The following is a 12,241-nucleotide window of genomic DNA, read 5'->3' as shown; positions in this document are numbered from 1 at the left end:
TTAACTCCAAGTATGATATGTACGACTTTACAGGGACTTTACAGACCCCTGGTGATGTTTTTATTTTTAAAACAGTGACAAATCTTTCTGTCATAAACCTAAATACTATGAGAACACACAATTCTGCTGGAGTGGGATCCATCTACCTTTATTTACTGCGGACGGAGAGTCACTCACACACACAGACACACAAAGTCACGCGACAACGGCCAAAAATCGGCATATTCCGGCTAACGTGAACCCTGGCTTAGAGCAGTGTGATTTTCATTGTTTTTATGGCTGGGATGACTTCAGCTGCAGAGGAGCTGATTTTCCTGGTTAATTTCTGGTCAAAAATGCTCGCCTGCTAGCTGGCTGTAAACTATGGAATGGACTTCCTGAACTGATCGTGCATCATTATTCCGCACCTCATTGAGACACGCCTCCGTATAGGAAATCCATTCCACTTTTTGCAGCCAGCTAGCAGAGCAGTCAGCGATCGGATCGGACATCGTCTACAGTTGGATCGGGAATTTCCGATCCGTCAATTACGTCTGTATCGGAACCCGATACCGGTACTGGATCGGATCGCCACCATCCCTAAAATAATTCCTCCTGTAAGAAGAAGTAAGTTTTGACTTCCGCTTTTGTTTCAGTTTGTCTTTTTGCGTCACAGAAACAGGAAGTCAATTGTCTGAGACTAGAGTGCTGACAATGGAAAAGTAAATTCAAGAGTCTTTATTGTTGATCCTTATATGTACAGTACATAGAGGACGAGAGGTTTGTTTCCCTTTACCACAACACTAATGTTAGAAAGTGAATATACAAATATAAAACACAACCACAGAAAATCAAAGCTACAAAAAGTATCTACGATCCTACAGTGAAGACACAGTTCCTCATACCTTTCTCTTATAACCTCTATTCAAGGTCCACTTTACAGATATGTGTACTTTTTGTCTCTGTCCAAGACTTTCTGTTCGTCCAGCGTCTCTAGCACCGAGCTGACGTTTTCAAAATAACAGTGGCTTGTGTGCTCATGACCTTCTGATGCAAAGCCCTGGGGCAAAGTAACACACATCCTCTGACCTTAACACAGTTTGGGTATTTACTCCCCTGGCTATGGAACATCAGTGTGGTGCTGCTGCAGCTGCTGTTGCTGCTGGCGGAGGTTGGGGTGAAAGGGTGTTGTGTCTGCTCTCGCTCATTGATCCAAAATTGCCTTGTTTTGTCCTCTGTCCAAATATGAATAAAGATCTGGAACCAAACCCTGAGCTCAGTCCCATCACATGACCGGGTCTGCACTAAAGGTCAGACATAGTGTTTGTGAGTTTGAATGTTGTACTGGCCTTTAACAATGCAGAGATGGTTTGAATAAGAAAAGCAACTTTTAATAAACTAGTGCTGTGGGAAGTATGTATTCCTATTCCTATTTTTTTATTTGTATTTGTAATGAAATAATCAGTCCTTAAAGTTAGCAGACGTGTCATGTTTAGTATTAAATATTTAACATAATGCAAACACTGTGCAACCTCATTTGACACAACGCCAATCAAATACGCCCTGTAAAGAGATTCCAGCGTGGCTGACAGTCACAAAACAGCTAGCTACGCTAATGCTAATCATAGCCTCGCTAGCTTACCTTTGAAAACAGGTTCGCCAAGTTCAGCCGCAAAATAGTAGCATGCGACGTTGTCGTTTCAGTATAACACCATGTTCTACGGGGAACCGTGTGATAATGTCTCATCCACCATGAGGACAGCCTCTTCACTTCCACCTCCCTGCTCCAGATAGCACAGCTGCTGCTGATGAGCCGCTGCCTGCCTGGTGTAGCGTGATAAAATTAAAGTTATTCCAAAAAATTTGAAAATCAAGGATGCACACCATCGGGCCATGCTCAACCCATATCCAAAACCTTAGGGCAATCTGACTAACGCTCAGCGATATATGCCTGTCACAGACACACAGACACAACTTGCTTTATAGATGGATGTACCAATGTCAGGTTTGAAGTTAAGAAGATCCAGAAGTTGATACAAATAATTGCTGTGTTCAAATTCAAGACACATGGCGTCAGCACTGATATGCGAGACAGCCATGAGTCCTGTAACGTCACTGTTGGGACATGAAGGATTTGCCTGTGTGAACGTGTACGCAATTACACAGTCTGTGAAAACAGGGGCGATCAGGTCTGATCAGCTCAGGTGGTTCATTAACATACGTGTATCTCAGGTGGTGCAGACCAACCTCCATCATGTGTTGGGAGGATGCTGCTAAATTAAAATAAACACTAAAGTGACATGATGATGCAAGCAGTTGCCACTCTTGGTGCAACATCCTGCAGTAGCAGCGTCTCCTGTCCATGTTTTTTTCATGGTTACTAAGATGTTAACCTGTGCAGGTTAACCCCCCCTGCTAATGATGAAACCTGCCTCAGTCTTTTACACGGTGTGAGTTATTTTGATATGAATTAATAGCAGAGGTGTAAGCATATTCCCCTTCTGTTGGTTTTTAACAGCTTAGCAGTTTGATGAAACTTTTTGGGATGCACCTCAAACAGTTGGCCCATATGTTCCACCCTGAGGAAGAAAAGAAAGCACATTTAGAGGAGCTGTGATTTCACTGAAGGGAGAGAGAGAGATAATATAAGAACATAACTGTGACACTGAGCACATGATGCTTGAAAGATAGAATGTGTATCTGTTGTTTTCTTATAAATCCAGGCTTTAAAGGTCACATGACATGGTGCATGCTTTCATGTTGGCCTTAGGGCCGCGTGCCCATGCGACGTTGACTTCCGCGCGCCTTGGGACGTCACAATGCGCTAAATTGTTGTCTTGCGGAGCTCCGTTTTGTCTGCAAAACATGCAAGATATCCGAAAACTCTGTAAAGTCTGCAAAGTCGTCAAAAGATCTATTCTTGTCTCCACAGTGCAGCACAGAGTCCTACACAAACGTCCAGCCTCAGAGGATTTATCTGTCCAGTGGATATATGTTATATATGACGGCAATGTGCCTGCTAGAGCATGCAACTGAGCACTTTTCCAAATGCTAGCTGCTGTTAGCTCCCAGTAGCCTCTGGCGCTGATGTCATTTCATGTCCCTTAGGTTTCGTTTGACTTTTTAAGGCTGACCTTTAGGGTGGACCTAAAGAGATACTACTAAACCGAGCGTTCTGAACAGGACTGTTTTGTTCAGGGTGATTGAACTGCTGTGGTGCTTCATCCTTATGGTGTTTTGACCAAATCATGTCACAGACATGTTTATAGCGCAACTATAACTTGGAGAAATAGGATATAATATGGGACCTTTAAATGCGATGGGCCCTGTCAAGTCCTGGTGTCTCCTCCAGTCCCAGCAGGTCCTCCACCACAGCAGAAAGTTTAGCCACATTAGCCTGAACGCTTGATAGCTGATCGACATGCTCATTAGCCGATCGCTCCAGCTTGCTAACAGTTTCACTGTGCAGAGCGACTTTCTCTAGCTTGTGGCTTCTCAGAAGACTCGGGCTCCGGGAGTTACAGTCTACTCCGACCGGGATTTGTAGACTCTGTCCAGTTTTGAATTCGTAGAAACTTCAATAAACGTTCTACTTACCATTGACCATAGCAAATAGAGGACAGATTATACATACTATTAACGAAAACTACTACTATACGTTTGTTTTTAGCGGACCTTGCTTTTTCCAGCTTAGGCGGGATTATTATCCTATTACATAAAGGTGCCATATGTAAGAATGTGGCCAAAAACGGTTACTACATTCAAATTCAAAACACAGAGGTCTTTTAGGTTTCGTTTTCCAATGTAACTGGCAACCCGTGGTTGCTCGGCAGCTGAGACTCTACTGACTGCAATGACTGGTAGATGGCTGTAGGTGGCGCCAAAACATGATTTCAAAATATAAACATGATTTGCAGTCTGCAAAATATTTCTTTTAATGCAAATATTTTGTCTGTACTGTTGTTGTTGGTGAGTTCAGTTTGTTATATGAACATTATTCCTGAGTCTCTGTGACACATTAGGAGGATTTTATGGCCAGTTGCTTTAGATTTATTACATAATGCAACTTACTACTTAATTTTATTGGAACCTGAAAATTGTTCACTCGCTATTGAGTTTCAACAAAAGCTAACCATTGTCTGTCCCATCGTGTTGTTTTCTTCCTCCACTGGCCATGGGAATCATCTACTTTTTATTAGGTTCAGTCAGGTCAAAAAAAAAATAGTGTAAAAGTAGCTCCAGAGTGGCAGAGTCAAAGCACCACAAAGTCTCCATAGAACAAATTACAAGAACTCTTAACCTTTACAGACAATCTTCATCCAGTCTGAGAGGGTCAGCCTGGAGGAGTAATATCAGCTGAACTGAGCCTCTGAGCACTTCTTTTTTAAATGACGGACTTTTTTATAAATGTACATCTTCTAAGAGCATGTTTCCACTTTGCTGTCATGGGTCATGGAGGGCTCTACACACCGTGTGGAGTTCTGAAGGTACATTCTTGTGCTGCAGGTTGAAAGAGAAGCAGCAGCAGCAGCCCCAGAAACAAGCCTGTTTTTCCCGCTGCTGAAACAGACAACATAACAAAAGTGTTTCCCTGTGGAATAGACAATAAGTCGAAGAATAAGGACAGGGAGATGACAGGGAGAGATGGTGCTTCTCTGCTTGCCTGGGGGCTCGGAGTTGTGCATGCTGTTCTGTTCATGGCCTGAGGTTGTGCAATCTGTTTGACTGTTTAATGTATCAATTAAAAATCAGTGTTTTGCCTCCTGCTGTGCTCTCCAGTCTGACGTGCCCAGTACCAGGCAGAATGCCCGTCCCCTGGAGGGGTGAGTGATTCAAACACAAACTAGATGTAGACACCCAGACCTCCTCCTAGTTACACACTCGCAAGCTAATTCACCTTGTGTGTGTGTGAGCTGAGCGATCGGGCTGTTCAAGCAGAGGGAGCGAGCCACTGTGAAGGAAAACAAATGGCACATGTTTTCACACAATGTGTTTTTAGGGTTGTGTTCCTGTCAAGTCAAGAAAAATAGGAAAATCACTAAATCATAATGGATGTCTATTGACTGTGTGGGACCTTTGCCTACTTCGAGATCAGGAGCTTGTTATTTGTTGACAGTGATGTGCAGGATCACAATATATCCAGCTGCCTATCCGATGACAGCCAGGTAAGTAGTGATGGGATCGGCAGTTCATTTGAGTGTACTGAATCACTTGAATCCGTTCATTAAAATGATTCGTTCAAAAGATTCGTTCACCGAATCTTTCAGTGCTTAGCAGGAGCCCAGTGCCCTGCTACGTGACCCACGTCCTCCCTGAGTGCAGTACGTTCGCGCCGCGGGTCATTGAGTGAGTGACAGCGCGAACGGGATTCACGCGAATCACGAATCACAGCAGCGCAGCAGACACAGTTCTTCTTACTAGTCACTCCCTCCCTGCTCGGCTCACGAAGATTCACGAGTGAGTGACGGCGTCGGCAAACTACTTCACGAGCCGCGATCTCTGCTGAGCTCAACTGAACTAAGAAAGGAACGAGTCAGTTCATGAAGTGATCCCAGTCAGTTCGTTCACTCAAATGATTCGTACTTTCGAACGAATCACTCATGACCGACACAACTCTACAGGTCAGTCGTTCGTGCTTTGTTGCAGTTCATGTACATCTTTGGTGTTCCCAGGGTGATCCAATCTGACCAATGATCAAACTTTTCGTTTCGCTTATTCTTGCAGATTTCAAAGCAGTTGCGTGTTAAGCACAATCAGGTATCTGATTGTGTTGCTGAAGGAGCAACACAACTATCATCAGTGTACACTGCTCTGCCACAACAATAATATCTGTAACATGGAGTCCAACAACAGAAAATAATTAAAGCACAGTCTCCCTTTAAATGTGCTGTTTTCCAAAGTCACAGAGTGATCTTGCTCACCTTTGACACTATGAAGAAACTTTTCCACTCTTTTCTGTGTTTAGGTAATATTAATAACTGCAGGTCACCCGCAGGTTACTTACTAAAAGCTTTGTCTGACTCGAGCTGTCTGATAAAAACTCATCCTGGTTGGTTCTCTGCAGTCGCTGTAGAAACAGAGGTCATGGGACAGACGCTGTGTGTTAGCAGTAGACCAGTGCTTCCTCGAGACAAGGTTAAGACAAGCAAACACGATGCATTCAAAGACCCTTGTTTGCTTGTGTTATGCTTAGAAGACCAGCTTCAAGGTTAAGAAAGCTCATAAATATCATCAGACACAATCAGACTCTGAGTGTACGGCCATGGGGTTGGAGTAGGAGAGGAGGGAAGTCCATGAAGTCCACTGACTAAATAGATGCACCACAAATTCCTGTGTGAAAGTAGAACGATTTGTTTCTAAATGTACAATCATTGATAAAGCATTTATTTAACAAAGGCACAGTGACTGAACAACTTTTTAGACTGAAAACAGTAATAGAACAAGGCAAGCAGAGATGGCAGACTTCACCCCGTTCACACAACAAGCCTCTGGCGGCCCCTGTTGGTCATATTGGCAAGTGCAAGTGTGGAAGCACAAACAAACAAACACACAGTCACCAGAACTTTTGATAAAGTAGCCACACGCAGTTTTTTCTCTTAAACGTCTCTCTTTTTCTCTCTCCTCTGCCAACTGTACTCTATACTAATCCTCTTTCATATTTTCCCACCACTTCCCAATATCTCCCTCATACCCTCTCTCATCCACTCTCCTTCTCAAGCATTCCTTCACTTCTCTTTTAAACCTCTCTTCATTTAATAATTCACCAGTCAAACACCAAACTCCCCTCTTCTGCGTTATACTCCCTTGTGCTCAACACTAAATCTATCCTGCTTTGTTTTAATTCACCCTTCATTGGTCTTGCTCTAGAAAAAAAACCCTTCCCTCTGGATTCCTTTCTCTCCACACATCACTCATTTCTCTCTCTGTGTCATTATATCATTCAAAACATTCCTTGATAAGTCTCTTTTTTCTTAAAAATAGTCAAAGATGTATCTGATCGTCCCTCCTCTCCGTCTCACTATTTGGTGCGTAGACATTTATTAGCGTCACTGTTTTCCCCATGTGCTCAGAAGTAATCCCTGTGCTCCTTCCCTCCCCATCATCCTCACTCACTCACTCTCCACCTTACTCACATGGCCACCCCCCCCCCCTCCCTCTACCTTTCACTCCTCCATCACTCACAAACACTTCTTCCATCCACTCACTCTCGACTCCTCTCACACATTCCATATCCCAGTGTGTTTCTTGTAAACATCAGACTGTCTTCTTTGGGCACTCCTAAATGAGATGAACTGAATCATAAAAAAAGGAATAAAATAAAACAAAAATAATGAGCCTCTCATTGTTATTCTTTTACTTCCTTATTTTGTTCTTCTCTTCGTTTGTGTTCTCTTTCTATTTGCTGCCTCTCTCCATTTAACCTGTTGGTTCTCCAATCCAGGAGCTACTAAGCTTGTTAAAGGTTTATTGGACATTACTGATACAGACCAATGAGTGTAAACAAAAATACTGGGTATTTACCTGGTTTCTATATGGTGAATTTTAGTGTATTATTGGGTAATATGCTGCTAATAAGCAGGTAGATACAGCCCCCAATTACTAGCTATTTACCCAGTAAATACATGGTAACAGAAATGTGTTACTTGGTATTAACCTGTAATTAGAAGGTAAGAACAATGGCCAAAATACTGGGTAATTACCCAGGAAATTAAAAAGCTTTATTATATCAATGCTTTATTACTTAATGCTAAACTGTAGAACTGCAATCTGGTCATTAAAATGATTACAAATGGGATTTCTTTCTGGTTTTTTTTCCTTTTTTTTCCTTTGGCGGCCCTCAGTCCAATGTTGGGTTCCTAAATTGGCCTCAGGTATCAAAACTTTGAGAACCCCTACTTTAGACCATGGCACAATGTGTCTTCTGTTGTCAATTTCCAATCCATCAAGGGCTTTGAAAAGGACTAGTCAGAACCCCACTACTGCAGTTAACGAAATAGTATACATTTTTACAAAATGAAACAAAATGCAGCTCAAAACTTGGCGGCGCGGAAATCTATGAAAAAGCATTAAAAAAAAATTAAAAAAACACCGGCAGCTTTAGTTAAACCAAATTCTCCAGAGTTTCAGGCCCTGTGAGAGTCCCTGGAGTTCAGCCAGACGCAAGTCGAGACGCTGGCCACGGAAAAATGAATCCTCTGGGAAAATGTTAATGATCTAACCGAAGGAACCGCGCGTCTGTCGGCTGATAATAAAAACATTAAAGATTCAATTATCGATCTTCAGGCGCGGAGTATGAGGGACAATTTAATTATCTCTGGTATCCCAGAGCAGGTAGAAGAAGACCCAGAGCACACAATGAAAAACTTTATTCAAAAACAGCTCCAAACTATCAGCGGAGACCGGCCGAAAACATCAGCTTTCACCGGCTGGGAAGAAAGAAACAGGATGACCGAAAGAAACGACTGACACTCTGATTCACCCCATTATTGTCTGCCATTGGCCCCCGGGACGCACTTTGAGAACCAATGGTTCAAAGTCTTGTACGGATTTTCGCACAAATAAATATTCCTCAACTGTAACCTGTTCATGTGACACCACGGAAAGCATAATCAGAGGTAGATATTTCCTATAAACATTTGCAATGGCAACTGAAAAAATCTCTCAGAATAATGATGTACTGTCTCACCTGAAATCAGCTTTTAGTTATATCTTCTTCATTCCTTCTCAGAGAACACCCCTGAACAGCCCTGGTAGATGGAGATCTACATGCCATAGGACATTCTTTTCTTCACGGAGGTCCTCACTTCACTGAGGAAGAGGAACAACAGGAATGCACATTGGGTAATAAAAACACTTATGTGCTCTCCGCCAATGGTTTTCTCATAATACATTTCTATTGAAAACTCCTTCCTGTGATGTGTGAGTGTCTGTTCTCTCCTCTGTTTTCCACCATGAACTGGGCAACCTCAATGTTCTCACCCCCTTTGTCAGACCGCGCACTTGAGGGCAAACCAAGTTTGTCTATGAATACCAATGAGGCTCTGAAACACTGTTGATGCTCGGTTGTTTGTCGCAGCAGACAGGTAAACAATCGAAAGGGCTAAAGCCATCAATTCCACCATGAATCTCAAATCTACAGCTATATAAGAAAAAAGACGATATAATGCATCAGATATACATTTGAAGGAGGTTCATTCTCAGCTTATTCCACACAAAGAAAGGTACAACGATGAAAAGTTTTGGCAAGTGAAACAACCTCATATGTTCACGTAAGTAAAGTTACTATTTGAATTAATTTGTGCTTTCCATCGATGTGTCACATTGCACTTGGTGCAGGAACAGATTATTGCCTCCGTCTAAGTGTGCGAAAACAACAATAGCAAAAAATGTTAAATCTCAAAGAGTAACTTCATTAAAGTATTACCAGCATTTCAAAAATCAGTTTTAATACAGGTAAAGCAAATTAAGGTAAACTCATTTCACCTAAGCAATTACATTCTTATTATATTATATTATTTTAATCACATTATCTTTGACTCATCCACGTAAAACTGATACCATTTTTGTATGAACAGCACTACACACATTATTTTTATTGAATTATTCTTATTTAAGTCTAACACAGAGAGACTGCACTGATAGAGCTTACAGACACAATTACACCTACACACTCATATAAAGGGTCAACTTTATATTAAACTCACTTTGCCTCAGCAGTCCCCATGAAGGAAAGACTTGGGTGACCCAGTTGGATTTCTGCGATGACGGCATACAGCTCTTCACCCCTCAAAATCCAAAAGACATTGTGCGATACCGTTGCATTTTTAAATAGTGATTATTAATTGTATTGAGTCAAAAAAATGCAGCTACATTTTGAAAATGAAAAGGTTTTCTGCAGTTTTTTCTTCCATCACATAATTTGTTCTTCGAACATAATTAACTTCAGCCTTGGCTTCTTCAAGCTTTGCCTTGTCCTTCCCTTTTGTGCTTCAAGGAGTTTTCACTCACAGATTTCAGGATGTCCAAGTCAGCCCTAGTTTTGTTCGATAATTCTGCATTTATAATACTCAGCAATTTGGAAGACAAATTGGATTGTATTTTACTGTCAGGGCTCTCAAATGTTGATGTCAGTTCAGAGTGAGCTTTTATCGGAAAGGGCTGGGGTAGGTGAGGGGTGTGGGGGGATGTGGCAGAATTTTCAAGATTTAAAATCTAAAAAATTAAATATTCCAGCTATAAGTTGGAAGCATGGAAGTGCACTGCAAAACTATTATTTCAAAAAGAAAATAAACAAAAACAGATGATGGAAATATGACTACACAAGTGATAATGATAACAGAATAAGCAGAATACACACTTATTTGAAGATAATTGTTCAAGTACAAAATACATATTACACAAAGTTTGTGTAGATAGAAGTAGAATAGCTTAAAATACGTAAAAGGAGCCTAAGTAATTAGAATCCTGCTTTTTTATTTACTTTATTTATGTAAAGTGTCTGCAACCTGAGACCAACTTCCTCCTTCTGAATCAAAATGATTAATTATCAATCTAACTGTGCCGTGAGAATCTATAAAACCTCTTTGCTTACATGTGGACTTGGCCTCAAGCGGCTTCATATTGGTGCAGTACATCCACACTAAAAAATAATACAATATTCATTTAAACTGTATTAAGATTATACTATTTAGCTACATGTCTTTGTGAAATTATTTGTGAGTAAAAATAAGAGTTTGTAGTTTAACTGGATCAGAGAGCGCAGGATTGTCAACACTTTAAATCGCCGAGCTTCTAAAGCACAAACATGAATAAAGCTCCTCAGAATTCACAGAGGGTCTTAATAAAGACATCGCACTTTTTTTCTTTTTTTTTTTTACTTTAAAGCACACATCGTTTCTTTCTAAAATGCCTTTGATAAATGTACCATTACCACACAGTTTAACAAAGATCTACACACTTTTCCTAAAGCTGTCCCTTTTGTACATAGTGTATTTATAAGGAGCTGCGTTTACACTATGTATTTGTGGAACACACGGCGCAGCACCTGACACCTGCTTAAACCCCCACGTCTCCCGCAGACAAAGTTTGTTATTCCAGCCTTCATGCATATTCATGCTCAGGCCTTAATGTGAGTTTGATGCAGATGTAAGTGCCTATTCTTAGCCTCAGTTTGGTTTACGCCTGACACAGGGCAAACTGACACACACACACACACACACACACAGTCTGACACGAGCAGCGGTCTAATGAATCTGTGTCTTGGATTTTTCAAGCTCCAGTTAACAATGTGAAAATTAGACGGGGCAAAATCTCATTAACTACCTTTGCAGCATTGCATTTGCATCCAGCGAAAAAAGGAAAAGCGCATCTCTTGATTTCACACTTTACTTTCCCAATTTCCTCCTCAGATACATCAGTGAGCGAAAACGACAGGAAACAGTGTTTGACAGTAATTTCCGCAGCGTTTTTATTGATGCACGGAATGTCAACTGCAGCAGGCACATGGTACAGTGTGCGTCTGTATCGGGATGTGTCAGCACAGCTGTCAGCCCCCCTGTCAATCATCTGTGAAGTCCTCATGAACCGAGCGTCTGTTCTCAGCTGTGCTCTCGCTCTCAGACTCCGGCTGCTGTGTGGAATCTATGATTTCCATCTCTGTGACAGCGGCATGATGAAGGTAGCAGCTTTCTCCAGTCTGTTACTCTGCTGCAACACTCACAATAAACAGTGTTGTGTCTAATAGGAATCTCTGATTACCAAAACCTATATTTGGCAATATTTGGGGAATGGCCTAATGAAAAGAGCACTTGGCATGGGGATACATTCAGTGTACATCCAGTAGTGGTGGTCCCACACCTGGATAAATGGGAAGGTTTTGTAAGTAAGGGCATCTGGCAAAATGAAATATTTATTCCACTGGGGCGACCTCTAGAGAAGGAGAAGCCAAAATAATAAAAAAAGGAAAAGATATTTGACCGATTTTTTTCCTAGAGAAGCCTTCATCTTTCCTGTGTCGCTGTGATCTCCCCTCAGTTGTCAGGGTCATGTGTGGGGCAACGGTAGTTCAGTGGTAGAGCGATCGATGGTTGTGGGTTCTTTTACTCCACTAAATTCCATAAATACATTATGTAGTTTTACTGCAATTCAATTCAAATCTTTCATACCCATTGATATGATCTAGTAATACTGTAAACAGTGACTTCTACTTCAAACAGTCATTTTCATACTCATATTTTCTACACATTTACATGCTGTCAGCACA

Source organism: Microchirus variegatus, assembly GCF_963457635.1.
Source record: "Microchirus variegatus genome assembly, chromosome: 19".
Taxonomy (NCBI): Eukaryota; Metazoa; Chordata; class Actinopteri; order Pleuronectiformes; family Soleidae; genus Microchirus; species Microchirus variegatus.
This window is presented reverse-complemented; position numbering follows the sequence as displayed.